This window comes from Caretta caretta, chromosome 18 (genome assembly GCF_965140235.1).
Source record: "Caretta caretta isolate rCarCar2 chromosome 18, rCarCar1.hap1, whole genome shotgun sequence".
Classification (NCBI taxonomy): Eukaryota; Metazoa; Chordata; order Testudines; family Cheloniidae; genus Caretta; species Caretta caretta.
Genome location: NC_134223.1, coordinates 18324081 through 18343018, shown reverse-complemented (window position 1 = coordinate 18343018; position 18938 = coordinate 18324081). Strand labels below are relative to the sequence as shown.

The 18938-nt window shown below is 44.8% G+C and overlaps 1 long non-coding RNA gene across 1 annotated transcript in view; it reads left to right on the top strand.

Annotated features, from left to right (window-relative positions):
- The first annotated feature begins 1574 nt into the window (after window positions 1–1574).
- LOC125624404 (uncharacterized) overlaps window positions 1575–18938 on the top strand; it is a 44321-nt gene continuing 26957 nt past the window's right edge. Inside the window, exons 1-2 of the long non-coding RNA XR_007353303.1 lie at window positions 1575–1779; window positions 10369–10415. This is a non-coding gene — a long non-coding RNA (uncharacterized LOC125624404). The remainder of the gene's footprint in view (window positions 1780–10368; window positions 10416–18938) is intronic.

The window sequence follows — 18938 nt, the reverse complement described above, 5'->3', positions numbered from 1 at the left end:
AGATAAAAGAAGGGATAATGAGCAGGGGAATTTGGAAGAAATTAGATTATACAAATGCCTGGGTTTCCCGTAGCTCCTATAAATTGCATTGTTTATTGTGGATTTTCTTTTCTTCCTTTTCTCTTTTTGCTCCGCGGGACTGCACAAGTGACAATGTTTTAAATGGAAAGATTTGCAGCAAGCCATCAATCACCGTGCATGCAGGATATATCTTCTGGCTTAGTCTTGCTCATGCGTCTATAAATCAGCATAGCTGGAATATTTGTGGTTGTCTGTAGGAGATTTATGCAGGTGGGAGATTAGAACCAGTCTGTCATTTTTGTGGGGGAAGCACGAGATGGAAGGAGCTGGGGAATGCTAGCTCGCAGGAAGGATTTATGATAATGTCAGCGGATATTTAGGGGTTTCTTAGAGGGACAATTAGGAAAAAGTGTGTGTAGTATGCCTCTTTAACTTGGAATCAGGAGATGGTTGTTTAGATGCGTCGTTTTCAATGCGTCTAGTCAGAGAGAGAAGTTACATGGACATTTATCTTCTTAGGTCTGCCTGGTTTTGGTTTGTTCTTAAATTCAAAGCTTTTTGTTTATGGCTTATGCGTCCTTTTATGTATTTATTTTCATCTAGGCCCTAGTTGCAAATTAGCTTTATAGGTAACTATATCAGGTGAAGTAGTCCTTCTAGCCCATGTCTTGCTGGGTAATTATGTGGTGTAAATACATCTGTCTCGGACAGGAGAAAGGAAATGTGTCTCCTGTTACTGAGAGCAACTCCAGGCAAATTCTCAGCTGGTGTAAATCAGAACAGTTTAACTGACGTCAGTGGAGCTGTGTCATTTTACACCAGCTGAGGATCTGGCCCTCCATGCTTTGCTGAATTTCACATGTATAGTCTAAAAGGTCTTTTCCATCTCTGGTGTTCTATGATCTCAGAATAGAATAAGACACAAAATTAAAGAGAGTGGCCTATTTATTTTATGCAACCTTTGCAATTTCTAACATTAGTTGGTTGCTGGCATCCTAGCGCCTTGTTGCTATAGGCCAGCAATCGCCCACCAAGAGCGCTGAGAATTGAGTACCTGTGAGTGTCCGTTAGGCCTCTGCCTGTTAACCTTCCCTTTGCAGTCTCAGGCAAAGGGCAGGACTGACCTGTGCGAAGGTCATTGGTGCAGCTTCCCTCTTACCTCATATTTAATGAGATCAGCCCCATTCCTAATTGCTTCCGAGTATAGGCAAGTTGTAGTAGGTAGCTGGGGAGCTTGCAAAGCTCTGGCAGCCTGTAAAATACATTTTGGAATCCTAAAAAAAAAATGCTGCAAAATATATGGTGCCCAACAGGTCTCCAGCCTCCTCTCCCTCTTTCTGGCAGAGTAAAAAATGTCTTTCTGCCTACATTGTTTGCACCTACCAGTTCCTCACTTCCCCCTTTCCTCTGTAGTTCAGACTGGGCTGTAACATGATATTGGCTGATCAGCTGCAGCCAGTCAGCCTGCCTTCGAAGTCGGGCCTATGGAGCCATGTGTGACTCCAGGAGACCTGTCTGCATCATCTGTTTCTGTGGCCTGACTGCCTGCTTCTTTCCTTCCAGCGCAAACAGGGTCCGAGGGAGGGGCAAACTCTCCCACAAGTCTCCCAAGAGCTACACATGGACCAGTGACACCAGAATCCAACCAGATGAAAAACTATCCTCTCAGTCCATTGAGCCAAAATGCTGGTCTTGAATATTTTCCTAATTGGGGAGGGATGCTTTCCCAGTCGTTTTAAGAGCAAGAAAATCTCCACGGTAAGAAACGTTAACTCCTTTATCACAGTGCCATTTTCCATGCTCTGTCATAAACTATCAGGGCTTTTTATTAAACATAAGTAAAAAATGCTTTCCAGTGATGTCAAGAGCCTAATGTGAAGAGACATTGACACTACTAGTTAGGTCAGATTTTGATATGTCTTTTTCTCCTTTATTCCCCTTTGCTGAGTCCCTAGAACTGTTTGTAACATTAGAGACAAACTAAAACCACTAACACTTTCGACAGCAGAAAAGTCAATGAGTAGGGATGGTTGAAATTTTCTGTTGAAACTTTTTTGATAGAAAATTGGATTTTGACAATATTAAATATATCTGTGTTCCATGGGAAAAAATGTGTGTGTGGGGGGGGGGGGGTTGGTCAAAATATTTTGGCAAAAAACAAAATATTTCAGACAAAAAACTTTGTTCTAGGCCTTAAAATTTTATTTTTTGAGTTTTAGCCAAAAACTTGAAAATGTCCATGGAAAATTTCACTTTCATTGAAAATTTCCTACAGGAAAACAATATCAATGACGGCAATCTAGTGCTGCTTATTAATAATACTATAAACAAGCCTACAATAACAAACCAGTGTGTGCATGCCAAACAGAAGAAAGCAATTTTGGGGGGCAAATTATCAGCGTTTATGTTCAAATTTCCAAGGCATTAACGTTAAAGATAGATCTGAGCAGCAAAGTCCAGTTCTGAACTTCCACAGCCTGTAGAGGGGTTTGGATCCAGGGTTTTAGCTCATCCCAGTATAAACACCCAGGCATGACATTTGGATCAAAATGCAAACTTTCCCCAAGTGAGCATGGGTGTTTGGATCTCAGACTTCAGTTCAGGGCTTAATCTCCAATTACCCTGAAACATGGTAGGTTTAGCTGTCAGAGATTCATGCAAACCACCTCTTTGGTTTTAATCCATTCAGAGTCCTTCCATCCCTGAGTCTTGAGTTCAAATTAACCCTAAACATTCACAGTGAAGCTTGGTTAAAAGCAAATAAGTTTTAAAGCATGAGTCCATGGAAGATGGTAAAAAGGCATAGGTGTGTGCGACAGGATGACAAACTGCAGGATGAGTTACAGATCCCCAGCTCGGGTGAGTTTCCAGCGCTAGCAGATTTCATAATGAAAGCTTCACACTGCTCCATTTATTAACAGTCAGTTATAACTAAACCATTAGCATTTTTACAGCATCTCCATTATCTAATTATCACTCCCCGCATGCCTGCAGGGTAGGTCTGTAATATTTTTCCCTGAGGCACTAGTAGAGGCCCTGATTCTGTAATTGACTCCATGTGCGCGCATCCATGTGCCTGCATGAAATCAAATGGAGGATCTTGCCTAAGTGACTTGCCTCAGGTCACACAACAGTGCAGAGCACTCTTTAAGATTTGTCTACACTGAGGTCTTGTCTACACTGGAAACGCTACAGCAGCCTACTGCTGTCTGCGCCGGGGTTAGGTCAGTTTACCTATGTCACTCATGGGTGTGGATTTTTCACATCCTGTGCAACATAGCGGGGTCGTCTTAAACTTTGCTTGTAGACCTGGCCTCAAGAAAATTAATCCAAATTAACTGAAGGTCTGAATTTAAAGTGTATCAATTAAATCACATTAAAACTCCTGTGGTAGATGCTCTTAGAATGAAAGAGTGGCTTGTTGAATTCAATTTAGTTGGCAGTGAATTGAATTAAATTGAATGAAGGCCACTTGAATTCTGAACAAGAACATTGAAACGGGGTTTAATGTGGTTTTACTAATGCACTTTATAAATTAATTTGGATTAGTTTTCTTATGAGTCTCCATGAAGACAAACACTAAATCGTAGACCACTGCTCAGACCACTAGACCACACTTCACTGAATTGATTGCACAGTTGTCCCATTTTTAAAATAATCTTTGAAAAACTATTTTGAGTCCAGAAACTGCTAATTTTGTGGAAAACTATTTACTGTGTCTTCACAGTAGCAGCCTCCACTACTGCCCACACTACTCCACCACCTCAAATTCAAGCAGTGTACCCAACTTTTATTGCTCGGTCCATGATAATTGGTGCGTTGCTTAAAACCCCAGCTCCTGGAGTCATGATTATGTGAGAATCTCACCTTTTGTTTTAAAAAAGTAAGTTTCTAGACCTCTCCTGCTGGTAATAGCTCACCTTACCTGATCACAGAGGGCTACAGAGGGCCCTAGACAAATTAGAGGATTGGGCCAAAAGAAATCTGATGAGGTTCAACAAGGACAAGTACAGAGTCTTGCACTTAGGACGGAAGAATCCCATGCACCGCTACAGACTAGGGACTGAATGGCTAGGCAGCAGTTCTGCAGAAAAGGACCTTTTAACCAGAAAAGGGGTTATAGTGGACAAGAAGCTGGATATGAGTCAACAGTGTGCCCTTGTTGCCAAGAAGGCCAATGGCATTTTGGGATGTATAAGTAGGGGCATTGCCAGCAGATCGAGGGACGTGATCATTCCCCTCTATTCGACATTGGTGAGGCCTCATCTGGAGTACTGTGTCCAGTTTTGGGCCCCACACTACAACAAGGATGTGGAAAAATTGGAAAACGTCCAGGGGAGGGCAACAAAAATGATTAGGGGACTGGAACACATGACTTATGAGGAGAGGCTGAGGGAACTGGGATTGTTTAGTCTGCGGAAGAGAAGAATGAGGGGGGATTTGATAGCTGCTTTCAACTACCTGAAAGGGGGTTCCAAAGAGGATGGATCTAGACTGTTCTCAGTGGTAGCAGATGACAGAACAAGGAGTAATGGTCTCAAGTTGCAGTGGGGGAGGTTTAGGTTGGATATTAGGAAGAACTTTTTCACTAGGAGGGTGGTGAAACACTGGAATGCGTTACCTAAGGAGGTGGTGGAATCTCCTTCCTTACAAGTTTTTAAGGTTGGGCTTGACAAAGCCCTGGGTGGGATGATTTAGTTGGGGATTGGTCCTGCTTTGAGCAGGGGTTTGGACTAGATGACCTCCTGAGGTCCCTTCCAACCCTGATCTTCTATGATTATATGATCACTCTTGTTACAGTGTGTATGGTAACACCCATTGTTTCATGTTCTCTGTGTATATAAATCTCCCCACTGTATTTTCCACTGCATGCATCCGATGAAGTGAACTGTAGCTCTCGAAAGCCTATGCTCAAATAAGTTTGTTAGTCTCTAAGGTGCCACAAGTACTCTTTTCTTTTTTCTAGACCTTGTGGTTGCCAACAAAAATGTGACCAAAGTGTACCCTGAAGGCTGAGAAGCCAGAAGGCAAATAAAAGGACCAACATTTTATTTTTAATCTCATGATTTTTAAGCCATTCTCATGGGGAAGTTTGAGGCTTGACTTGAGAATTTTGATACTTGAGGTTAGTGCTACTGTACTGTACTGTGTAGCCTGGTGGTGACTCAAGAGACCTGCATTCTCTTACCAGCTCTGCTATTGCGTGACCTTGGACAGGTCACTTCCCTCCTTGGGCCTCAATTTTTACCATCTGTAAAATGGGGATAATGTGAGTGAACTCCTTTGTGAAGCATTCTGAAACCTATAAGAGTTAGGTATTATTATTACAAGCTTCTGGTCCTTCCCTTTCACTAGACCAGTGGCAAATACTGCATTTTAAAAATTGTGTTCTTTGCACACATTTTGAACTTATTTACCCCTTTCGCAAAGGGTAAAGAAGTGCTTTGTGGTAATAGAATGGTTTTCACCTGGTAATTCCCTCCCCCCCCACAAAAAAATCCCAAATTGAATCAACAGAGCTGTGTTTGCAAATACCTCATGAAAATTAAAACAAAGGTAAACCTGTTAAATTAAGTTATTAAGACAAACACCTGATGTAAATAATGGCACCTTTATTGGATTTTGTGTTGCCTTTTTTTTTTTAATTATTAACTTTTTCCCTGGCTGGAGCCTAATCTTCCTCATTCTCAACAGTAAAGCTTAAGTGATTAACCAAACTGATATCTCTTCATAAACCTGAAATAGGTTGCAAACGGAAAACCAGTGAAATGTATTAACTCCTGACCCTTTACAAGGGTCCCATCAATTGCATAGCAACGTGTGCTGTCACAGACAGCTGAGGAAAGGGCTGGCGTGCCTGATTAATTGGCTTAGCTCACACGGGTAAATGTGGCACTCATCAATAAAAAGGTATATTGGACGAACTCCAGAAGTGCAGATCTGTAACAGGAAAGGCCAGTCTCCATGAACATTTTCTTGTAATATCAAATAAAATAACAACGTTATGATGTGAATAGCTCCCCCTTCAATCCACATGGTTGAGTGTAATCTGTTATTATTAGGGTAATGCCTAGAGATACCAGCCAGGATCAGAGGCTCATTGTGCTAGGGGCTGTACAACATATAGTAAGAGATAGCTCCTGCCCCAAGTTCTTACAGTTTCAGGCCCTGATCCTGCAAACAGATATGCACATACTTAACTTTGACATCAGTGAGACTACTCACATGCTTAAAGTGAAGCATGTGTGTCAGGCTTAGTCTACACTTGAAAGTTATATTGGCAGGGCTACCTCAGTCAGGGATGTGACAAAACACTCCCTTGACTAGTGTAGCTATGCCAACCTAATTCTCAGTGTAGATGCAGCTATGTCAACAGAAGAATGTGTCCATTGAGGTAGCTCTCATTCAGGGAGCTAGGGTTCCTTCACTGACAGAAAAACCCCTTCTGTTGGTGTAGGCTGCGTCTACAGAATGGGACTTTCTGGCATAGTTATGTCGGGGCTGGTCTAGCCCTGGTCTACACAAGAAAATTAAGTTGGCTTCACGATGTCGCTCAGGGGTGTGAAGGTAAGCCAACCTAACTCGCAGTCTAGACAGTGCTAGTTCAATAAAAAAAAATTTCTGTTGACCTAGCGACCACCTCTCAGGGAGGTGGATCACCTATGCCAATGGAAGAACCCCTCCCATTCGCATGGGTGGTGTCTACACTGAAGAGTTACAGCAGGACACCTGTGGTGCTGAGGCACTTCAAGTGTAGACGAGCCCCTGTGCGGAAAGGTTACATCGGCATAGCTACTGAAAAGTCCACCCCCCCTTAGCAAGGGAGCTGTGCTGACCTAACCCCCGGTGTTGACAGTTCTACACAGAAGCACTGCAGTTGTGCCACAATAGCGTTTTAAGTGTAGACGTAGCCTCAGCATCTGCCACACTGGGGCCTAAATAGGCAAGAGAGACGCAGGCTGGGAGAGAGACGGTATCGTTATCCCTCTTTTGAAAATGGGGAAACTGGGGCATTGAGAGGTTGAGTGACTTGCTCAGGGACAAGCAGCAAAGCCAGCATTTGATGCTAAGTCTCCTGAGACCCAGTCGGTGTCTAAACAACAAGCCTGTCCTTCCTCTTTATTCTGTTTATTAAATGCTTTTCTGTATTGCCCAGCACTGCAGTGTCTACTTGCTGAACAAGTAAATTAGCCCTGTATGGTAGTATCCAAAGAGACTTCCTAGAGGATCCTGCTCCAAACTATTTTTTGAAATGATGCTGTCATAAATATAAAGAGAAGGATAACCACCTTTCTGTATACAGTGCTATAAAATCCCTCCTGGCCAGAGGCAACATCCTCTTACCTGTAAAGGGTTAAGAAGCTCAGCTAACCTGGCTGGCACCTGACCCAAAGGACCAATAAGGGGACAAGATACTGTCAAATCTTGGGGGTGGGAGGCTTTTATTTTGTGCTCTTTGTTTACGTGTTGTTCTCTCTTGGGACTGAGAGAGGCCAGACAGAAATCCATCTTCTCCAACCCATCCTAATCCAAGTCTCCAATATTGCAACCAGTATAGGTAAACCAGGCAAGGCGGATTAGTTTATCTTTTGTTTTATGTGAATTTTCCCTGTGTTAAGAGGGAGGTTTATTCCTGTTTTTTTTCTCTCCTGCTGGTAATAGCTCAACTTACCTGATCACTCTTGTTACAGTGTGTATGGTAACACCCATTGTTTCATGTTCTTTGTGTATATAAAATCTCCCCACTGTATTTTCCACTGCATGCATCTGATGACATGAGCTCACAAAAGCTTATGCTCAAATAAATTTGTTAGTCTCTAAGGTGCCACAAGTCCTCCTTTTCTTATTCCTGTTTTCTGTAACTTTAAGGTTTTGCCCAGAGAGGGATCCTCTGTGTTTTGGATCTGAATACCCTGTAAAGTATTTTCCATCCTGATTTTACAGAGGTGATTTTTACCTTTTTTTTTTTTTAAATAAAATCCTTCTTTTAAGAACCTGACTGATTTTTCCATTGTTCCAAGATCCAGGGGTTTGGGTCTTTGATGATTTTGTAACCAATTGGTTAGGATATTATTCTCAAGCCTCCCCAGGAAAGGGGGTGTGTAGGGCTTGGGGGGATATTTTGGGGGTGAAGACGTCTCCAAGTGGTCTCCTTCCCTGTTCTTTGTTTAAAATGTTGGTGGTGGCAGCATACTGTTCAAGGACAAGGCAAAGTTTCTACCTTGGGGAAGTTTTTCACCTTAACTGGTAAGAATAAGCTTAGGGGGTCTTTCATGTGGGTCCCCACATCTGTACCCTAGAGTTCAGAGTGGGGAAGGAACCCTGATATGGTGGCAGAGCGGTGGGATCATTTTGAACCAAAGATCATTTTGAACCAAAAGCACAGACCTGTAGAGGTTTTTTTTTTTAAGCTGAGAGCAGCTAGAGGGTTTTCTATCTATTTGCTTGGAGACAGCGGTGTTAGTTTTCTTACAAAGGGATTTTTCTTTTTTGAGCTGGAGTTTTCTCTACCTAAAGGCAGGGTAGTTAACCTCCTGCAGGGAAATTCACAAGTTTTTTTTTTTTTTTTCCCCTGACTCTTGGGTATAGCTAGAGTTAAGCACAAGAAAGCAGGAAAATGACTACCAGTGAAGCAGCTAATAAACTAGAGCTGGCCAGATTCGAAGCTGAAGAGAAACAAAAAGAAAGGTAAAAATCATCTCTGTAAAATCAGGATGGAAAATACTTTACAGGGTATTCAGATCCAAAACACAGAGGATCCCCCTCTGAGCAAAACCTTAAAGTTACAGAAAACAGGAATAAGAAAAGGAGGACTTGTGGCACCTTAGAGACTAACAAATTTATTTGAGCATAAGCTTTCTGGAGCTACAGCTCACTTCATCGGATGCATGCAGTGGAAAATACAGTGGGGAGATTTTATATACACAAAGAACATGAAACAATGGGTGTTACCATACACACTGTAACAAGAGTGATCAGGTAAGTTGAGCTATTACCAGCAGGAGAGAAAAAAAACAGGAATAAACCTCCCTCTTAACACAGGGAAAATTCACATAAAACAAAAGATAAACTAATCCACCTTGCCTGGTTTACCTATACTGGTTGCAATATTGGAGACTTGGATTAGGATGGGTTGGAGAAGATGGATTTCTGTCTGGCCTCTCTCAGTCCCAAGAGAGAACAACACGTAAACAAAGAGCACAAAATAAAAGCCTCCCACGCCCAAGATTTGACAGTATCTTGTCCCCTTATTGGTCCTTTGGGTCAGGTGCCAGCCAGGTTAGCTGAGCTTCTTAACCCTTTACAGGTAAGAGGATGTTGCCTCTGGCCAGTAAGGATTTGTATACAGAAAGGTGGTTACCCTTCCCTTTATATTTATGACAGATGCTTAGAATGATTTGTCCTTGTCTACTCTTGCAGCCAAATCATGTTTAGCGCCACTTCAGCTGCACCCATTCTGAATCACTGTATATTGGTAGTGTAGGCAAGGCAAAAATATCTCCACTGTCCTCTTTGTAAGTGCGGATAATAATACTTACCATGCCCTCCCAGGGGTGCTGACAGGTTTCATCAGAGTGTGGAAAGCACATTGTGATCTGGAGATGGAAATGGGCCAGGATGGGCAGAGTACGGTGTTGAGTGACCTCGCCGTCTTCTTTCTGGGGGTTAGCACAAGCCGTCAGAGTCCCTGGAATGATGACCCAGGCAGGAGCTCAGTGACAACAGGACATGTGTTTATCGCTGTAAGAGGGGGACAGAAGCAGCTCCCCTCCTGCTGTTGGTGCTGCTGACTTCCCTCCCTCCACTTTCCTCCCAGGGTCACTTGCTACGTCAGGGCTCCTTCCCCCCAGAAGGAGCTACACCCTTTAGGGACTGTCTGTGAACGTGCCACACGCAGACCCAGCCAGCACCAGGACTCTGTTACAATAGTAGAGCCCAAACGAGGGAGGGGGGAGCCCCCCAACATTGCACTCAAACATGGTCTCTCCTCCCACTAGCTCAGCCATGGCTAGTGGTTTTGCTTTGGCTCTGTGCAGGAATAATAACAGAACTTCGTCTAAAAGAAAAGGAGTACTTGTGGCACCTTAGAGACTCCTTGGAGACTCCGCAGGTGACGTGCGCACGTCCCTCATCCACTTGATGCTAATAGCCACTGTTGCTTATTTTGCCAGATACATCTCCCCCATCCCCCAAAAAAGAAGAGCTGAAGGAATGTAGTGCCCAGGAAAGTTAGCAGCTCATTTACACTTTAAACATTACAAGACAATAAACCTTAATTGTCTCATCACAGCATTTGAAAATGTTATGTCAGTGGGTTTTTTTTTAAAGGAAGTATTTCTGTTCCAGGAAATAATTGATCCCAGAAAAAGCCACTATCTTGGAAAGTGAAAAAGGTAAGATGAGCCATCCCCTGGGGTGGACCTATTCCTGATCTGTGCTGGTGGAAATGAGATCACCATCAGCCCTGGTTCTGATATAAGGAAATACTGCAGAGGAGTCAAACGAAGAGTGATTCCCTAACCCCAAAACCTCAGTAGGTGGGCTCTCATTGCCAGAGAAAGGGAGATGATTTGGATCTAGGCCACATTTTCTGCACGCTCCCAGAGTTCAGGATGGTTCAGCTCAGTGTTATTAGTGCTATTGTTTATTCATATTAGAGGAGGGCCTAGGAACTCTGACCAAGGATCCCTACACTGTGGTAGCTGCTGTACAAATGAGTAACAAGTGAGACAGTCCCTGCCCCAGAAAGCTTGTAATTTCAATCCATCTCTGGCTGATACCTGGGAAAATGGATGTTACAGAATAATGGCAGATAGAAAGGTCTGGGACCAGGAGCGGTTTTACCATGAAACAAACCATGCAGTGGCAATGACAGGGGGCCCCCCAAAATGCAGGACAAATATCTGACAACCTGCCCCTAAGTCCCAGCCTTTAAATACTGTGTGTATGAGCCTCTTGGGCATCTTTATCTTGTGCCTCCTTTCTCTTTCACATGTGCCTATCGCTTTGGTATCTGGGCACCAGCAAAATGACATAGGACTTCAATCTTTCAGCAGGACTATGTTCTTCTACTACTGTTTTATCTAGGTACTTATGTTACCCTCCTCACCAAATTACCTGCGCATCTTACCCAGGCAACACCTCTGGCAGATAGCAAACTAATATCTCCATTGTACAAATAGCAGCACAGGGTAGATAGATTAAGTAATTTACCCATTATCTCCTGGTGAAATCAAGATTTGAGCTCAGATTACCTGAGTCTGCATCCAGTGCCTGACTCAGCAAACCATCCTGTATGCCCTGGACTAGCCCTGTTATTTAGGGGTGTTATATATAATTCTGTGACTGCTTTGGGCCCAGAACTGTTCCCAGTATCTGGATACCTTCTTTTTGCCAAGCATGCCTTTCTGAGCCTGACCTTTTAAATCTGGCGGAGCTAAGCTACTGTAGCCCTAAAGTGACCATTTTAAAGTCACTGCTGCTGCTCCTCTGCCATATCTAGTAACTCCTGTTTTGATTTCCCTGTCTTATTCTAGAGGAGAAAGCACATTCCCACAATGCTGCTGAGAATGCTGGGATTTGTCCTGCAAACTGTTTATCTGAAGCACTGGAGCAGATCGCATTGTTTATCTTGTGATGTTTATAGAGAGATGGCTGGGAAATTGGGCTAGAACTCGCATGCGAGCAGGTTTTCAGTAAGATTTTGGGTGCTTCTTGCTCCAAACTGGACCAGGATGCCTTTCTGGTGGTATTTTGCTACTTTTGCTTGCACTCCTGGTGTACTTAAGCTAGCACTGTAAACCGGAACATGTCTTTTGCTGTGGTGCTAAATGATGTAACAGCAAAACTTTCTCCTAGTGAGTGTGAAAGGAAATCCCAATAAATCTATCTCTTCCTTTTTCCCCCATTTCACTCTTCATGCCTTCTTCACCTTTTGGGAATGTGATAATGCTGCCGAACAGACTTTAGCTGGATTGTTTACAAGGCGTTTATTTTAAATTTGTGATGGGTGGGCAGGTGCTCAGGTGGGTGTAATCATAGGTGATTCCATACTCAGACACTGCCTCTGATTGAGGGAAGTAGTTCTGATCTTGTTGTTTTTGCTGAAGAACATTTAAAATGAAAGGGAACAGCCATCCATTCACTGCAAGTTGAAATGCAAACCATCAGTCATCTATATAATCTATAATGTAACATAAATACCCTATATAGTGCATTATAGTATGTATGTATATGCTCACCTTAGCTGGCAGTGTATGTGTGATTTGTATATAAAAGTAAAATCACTGGTGAATGAAACTTCCATAATATGTAACTTCATATATATTCCCATCTAAGGGGTATGTGTGGGTATATAGATATAGACATGTGTGTAGCCATATAAATGGCACACACACACACACACACATATGTAAGATGGGGCTATGTGTGTGTATCGATAGATGAAGTTATGTATTATGAAAGTTTTGTCCTCGGATGATTTTTATTTTTCCACAAATAGTGAGTGAAGAGCTATTTTAACATTGAAAACCATGTAGAATTTTAGCCTGGTTTTGAGACAAAGCTCAAAAAGGAGCCTTCATTCAGAAAATAACCCAAATGCAATGACTCTGCTGTGAAAGCAGAACCACCTTTGGGATTTGCAATGCAAAAAGCATGAATGCTATGTTATTTCACGTGTCCTTGTGAATTTTATGCACACATCTACTATATAGTTAGGCTTCTCTCTATAGTCCCAGCCAAGAAGATGCCTTTCAAAGAAAACTGGGGTTAAATAGGGAAGACATCCAATCACTATCCACAGTGACAAAGAGTAAAATCACTTCAAATGCGATTCAGGATATTAAATATAATTAACAATCCAATAGGAAAGTAGCATCTTGCCATTATGATGATGATGATGATGATGATATTGTTTGTTATTTTTATTGTAGCGCCTACAGGCTGTACTCTGGGAGCAGAGCCCCATTGTGTTAGGTGCTGTACACACACCTAATAAAAACAGTTCCTGCCCCAAAACATCTGACAGTTTAGTTCCTACAAATTAATTGGCCTGAGCTCAACCCCCTGCATTCACATGGGGTTCCAGGTAGGTGTAGGGAGATGATGGGCAGATCCCTTTGCAAGATCTAGCCGTTGGTATCTGATGAGAGAATGAACAAATGGGGCAGAGGAGGAGTGTTGATGCAGAGTAGGACTGAAGGAATCCGCTTTGCCGTGTAGTTGTCAGAACATTTCAAAGCTGTTGTAACCCTGTGTCCTCTCGAATGACTTTTAATTTATTACCTTGACTATAATTGCTGCAGGGATGCTAGAGGGCAGCTGTTTGCTGACCTCCTCTTACGATTCCCTTCATAGATAGGGGGTTGTTTGATTTATTAATATAAATTAGAGATGGACATTCCCGTCTTTGGATCCCAAGAGTGGCAGGTTGGATTCAGGGGACTTGGCTTGGGCCCATCTCTGGTGTGATCTTAAACCAATAACAAAGAAGGGGGGTAATAAATGGGTCTGAGTGATTCTGGGAAACAAGACCAGCTGATGTGTTTAGAGAGTACGGTGCTCCGATAATAGGGCAAGGCTGGAAAGCAGGACATGTAATTGAGACACTGGAGAGGTAAACGCTCTAATGATGGGAACCGCACGCTCGCGGGAGGTCTCTCCCCCTGAGCACAAGCTGCTTTTCAGCTCCTTCAAAACAAGACATCAAGCAGATGCCAGTTTCCATGGTGACAGTTACACTCCTGTGCTAATGCTGTGACCTCAGTGATTACACCAGACCTAGTTTAAAAAAAAAAAAAACAGCCGGAGTTGGGTCAGATGCCAGCGTCCACTTGAGAGCTGCAAACTCTGCTCTTGTTTGACGGGAAGGAGCAGCTTTAAGCTCTGCTAGATGGCTGCTCCAGAAGCCTAATAGAAAATTGTCCCAGTCCCATCTCTGCACCATTCAGCCTCCACTCTGGGGGAAGATAGTTGCCCTCAGAAAGCCCTCCTCACAAAACACTTTCCTGCTGTATCCTAGGCAAGAAAACAGGTAGCTTTCCAAATAACTCACTTAGGGCTTCATCTGCAGCACCCTGAACTATATGGGAGCCTTTCCAGAACCTTCAGTAGGCCTTGACTCAGGCCATGAGAACAGAGTTTGGCCCATTCCATGAAGAGTTAGGTAAAGCTGCCATAGCATTTAAAGCCCCAAGTCTCACAGAAGAAAGTTACATGGTTTTGATATGAACTCAAATTGTGGCCTAGTTCAATCAGATAGGTTCACCAGGTTTTACAAACATTTCTGATGAGCATTAGCCCTGTTTAAGGGGAATACCTTGCAGGCGGGGCAGATGCTGAGGGAATAGCGATTGTTTCATTGGAAAGCATGAGAAACCACAGAGGTTTTGCTTTGAATTTTAAGGTTTGTTCACAACAGCTGTGGGAAACAACCCCCCTGATAACTGAACCCCATGTAGCCTGAATATGTAAAACAGCAAATGCAAGCGTCTCAGTGCTGGGGAAATGAAAGAGGCTGATGTTCTATATTTCACTAGGTAACGGACGCAGTTCTTTAGTGCAATTTGTACCCAAGCACAGAGAGGCTGTCAGGTGATGGAAAGGAAGGGACAACTGCTTCCTCTTAGCCCTGGGGCTTGGAAAAAGAAAGGCATGTCGACTGAAATTTTCAAAAGTGGGGACTAATTTGGGTGTGTCCAACTTGAAAAACCTTGAGCCTGATTGTCAGGAAGTGCTGAGCCCCTCCATCTCCCATGGATCTCAGCTAGCACTAGCCTGTGGGGATCCAGCACCTCAGCATGTCAGACCAAAGGTATCGCAAGCTCAGGACCTCTCCAAATTAAAGGCATCTATATTCAGCGTCTGGGGCTGCTGCCGGGAGTCAGTGCTGCTAGTCTCATGACAGTTATTGTTTTCCTTAAAGCCCTAGCTCCTGGAGTCAAGTGGAGATGTGATGATATCAGCCTTCATCCTTAAAGAAAAAGGAAGTTTCTAGCCCTTGTGGCTGTTGAGAAAGCTTCAAAATGTGACCCCAGTGCACAATAAAGGCTCAAAAAGCATCATTATTTTAAAGCCAATCTCATGATTTTTGAACATTTGGGGTTGGCAGTCCTGTTGTAGGGGCTTTATAAAATGTGAGTTCTCATATCCTCCTATAGACGTGCAAATAAGTTGGGAAATCTGTGCACCTCCCAGTAAAGCAAAGGTTGTGTGGGTTGCAAACAAAGCCTGGAACAAACATTGGCGAAACAAAATGAGGCTGGCACCACCTTTTTGACCAGGAGGTTTTTCTCAAAATCAGTCTGTAAATTCAGAGGAGGAGGAGCTGGGCAGGGAGAGAGCTCCTAGCTCTTAGAAAGCCTCACGACTGGTAGCCACACACGTGCATAAGCTATGAGCACACATGCCAGCCATACTGCTAGTGACCATGGGCCTGATCCAAAGCCCACTGAAATCATGGGTGTTAGTTCAGACCCTGTCTGCTCCTGCAGAGGCTTTCTGGGTGGGACCTAGAGAAGTAATCAGCATCTTCTTCCCTTTCTTCGCGGAAGAACTGGAGAGAGGTTTTTGAACAAGTGAAACATATGGTTACCAGCAGGTGAGCGAGCATGTGCTAGCTGGGGATCCAGTCGAAAGGACTGGAGGGTGTTTGGCGTGAAGTGTGCTATCTGCCGCACCTACCCGTGCAGGACTAGCGCTAGATGAGAGCATTTCACTCAATTGCTGTTGAACCGTTTTCAGCTCATTAGCTGGGCTTAAAGCCATTTGAGACGGTTCGTTTCCCTGACACTTGTAGGTGTTGCTAGATCTATTTGGAATCATTATTAAGCAGGGTGAGGGGAATTCTGCTGTGCTTCTGCATCAGACTGTCATAGGGTGCCCCCATAGCCACCAGCTAAAAAACTGAGTACAGCAACAATATCATGGCAGTCAGTGCCTTAGCAGGCCCTGTCAGCCATCATTCTCAGTGCTTGGAAAGGAAATAGTTTGTTATGCACCTAATGAATGGGTAAGCTGAGGCACAGAGAGGTTCAGTGACATACCCAATAGTGAGCTAGAAGCTGGGAATAGAGCTCCCAGGAGCTTAGAGAGAAGGGGTGGTCTTGAGGGGAGGGTCCTTGGACTGGGGCTCAGAAGATCTGGGTTCTACTTGCATCTCCGCCACAGGCTTGCTGTGTGACCTTGGGCTGGTCCTGTAATCTCTCTGTGCCTTAGTTCACTGACTGTAAAAGAGGGGTGATAATGCAAACCCATCTCAAAGGTATACAGTGTTCAGATTCTAGAGTGATGAAGGTCACAGCGTAGCTGGATGGAGAGACTCCCATCTCCCTTGCTCTGGCTCTGAACCTGATGCCACAAACCCAGCAGGTTCCTTTACTCAGGAAAACCAGGTACAACCTTGTTGCTTGACCACAGCATGGTGATGAGCAAGGCATCGATGCCCTAGCAGGCCTTGGCTATGGGCTCAGTAGGGCAGCCCCATAGCAGAATGTGCTATTAACACCCCTAGGCTGCTCTGCAGAAGGAGGGAGAGAGAGTCGTGAGAGTAGAGTAGAGGAAATCTCTGAATCACTAAAGCAGCAAGCGCTGGCAAGGAACAACTGCTGCAAAGGAACCAACCTGCCAGAGTGAAAGGGGAAGCCAAGGAAAAGGATTGACAGTGTCTGAGGCCTCCATAGAGAAATTAGACCAGTAATTAATTCAAATGACTCCTCACCTCTCAGTGGTCTTGCCTGGAGAGGGGGAGAGATGCCTAGAATGTACTGACTCACAAGTAGCAAAGCTCCTTCCTACCAGGCAGACCTGCCTTGCTTCTTCCCGAATGCCTGCACATGCTGCAGACACTTTCTCATCCACTCTTTTCACTGGTGAAAGTAAGAGAGGGACTAGCCCTTCTCCCACCCACCTCCCTTACCCCTTTACTCTCAATCAGGGCAGGGGAGTGGAATGTCCATGAACCCACAAACAGCACTGTGATGTTGCACTCCCCAGAGAGTGGTGTTGAGCCTGCAATTCCTGAGCCATATTTCAGTTCCCTCATTCTACATGAGCCAGCATCTCACCCACATTCAGAATACCCCTATGGGGCTAGGCCCGAGGTACAGAGGTGAGCTCTGAACCCTCCCCACCAGAAACTCCCTGCAGATAACCAAAGCTATCTTTGCATGGAGCCGTAACTGCAGGGAGCATGGAGGGAACTCGGGAGACTTTCAACTTAAGGGCTTGTTCCTGCTCCCAGGTGCCCAGCACCATGTGAGATCAGCCATTTCCTTGGTAAATGCACACACTGCCACTGATGGAACGTGCACCTGCTGGATGTCATGGCTGCAGTGCAGCCTGGAAGCTGGAGCAGCTGCACCTCAGACAGCGGGAGCGCTCGGAGAACCGGTGCCAGGGCCTTTGTGTGCTGAGGGCTATTTTCAGCTCTGGCAACTGCCATGATACCAGCCATGTAGACAGTCCCTTTGCCAGAACTAGAGGCCCTCTCTATCAGCTGCCCCCTTTATCAGACCAGCCCACGTCTCTGCCTGTGCAGGCCATGCCCTGAGCACAGCACAGGTTAAGGGCCAGACTGCAGCATAGAGCTGGTGGGGAACAATACGGAGCCAACCCACCCTGGGGCACAGGGGAGAAGTGCATGGACTGCCCTCTCTACTGGTTAGCACAGCTCCCCAGGCCATTGCATCTCAGTCCAAGGTGCCTCAGCCCCATGGCCTCTCCCAGGCTTAATGGAAAGGGTGCAGCTCCCTCTCGTCTCTGACCTGAGGAGCGGTGCTCCCCTCTTCCTTGGCTGCATGGTAGTGCGAACGCCCCTGCCTCTTTCAATCTACTGCGCCCACTGCTCCTCCGCCACTCCCTCGAGAGTGATGGGCACCCACAGGACTTTAGGAGATAGCAGTCCCTGGCCACAGGGACAGTGATTGATTCCAGCCCTGGAGGTACCAGTGGTGCTTATCCTTGCAAGGACTAGGGACAATCTAGCCCTAAATCTAGATTTACCCGTGGCCTAGGGCTGGATCTCTGAGGTCACATGCTTTCCCAGGGCAGCTGGCTTCCTGCCCATTGTAAAGCATATCCCTGGCTACCCAGCAAAGAGAAAAAGAGGCAGAACAAACCTTTTCCTGCTCTACACATGCTCACCAGCCAGGTGCTCCCAGCATCCATTGCATTTTGTTTTTACAAGGGCTTGTCCCTGCTTATAGGGAGTAGAAGGCAGGAAATGCCAAGGTCCACCAGTGCCCAGGAAACTGATGGGGTGAGTACCCCTCCCGGTCGTGGCGGTTGTGTCTTGCCCAATGCTCCAAAGGCTGGTGATAAACAGAGTGCAAAAGGGTTTGTGATATGCAGACAGCTGGCATTCTGTGTGCCTCACACCTCTGCTAGCTGCTCTTTGCTCCCTTGCTTTGCCACTATGACAGGCGTTACTGGTGCTTCTATTCATTTCAAATGGCGTCCTAGATCTGGGATTTTAAATAACAATCTGCCTTATTCCTTGGTGGGGAGAGAGCATAGCCCTAGTGATCTGTGCATGGATCTGTGCATTTTTTAACCTGTCTGAGGTCCAAATTCTGTTCTCAGCTATGCTGGTGCAAATCAGGAGCAGCTGGGATTTAACTGGTGTAAATGAGAGCAGAATTTTCCCATCTATTGCTGTTTCCCCATCTGTAAAATGGGAGGGATGGTTGACTTAATGTAACACACAATGGGCCCTCTTGGAGAGTAGCGCAGCAAAGTGCTCACCACCAAAATGAAAGGGAGGCCCAGCTGGACCCACACAGACGTGAGCCACATCTTACTGAAACCCCAGTGAACTTCATGAACCTGAGACATGATTCTCCTCTGACGCCACTGTGAATCAGGAGTAATGCTCGTGAGTCCCACTAGTACAAAGCCAGTGGGTGTTCGAGAAGAAG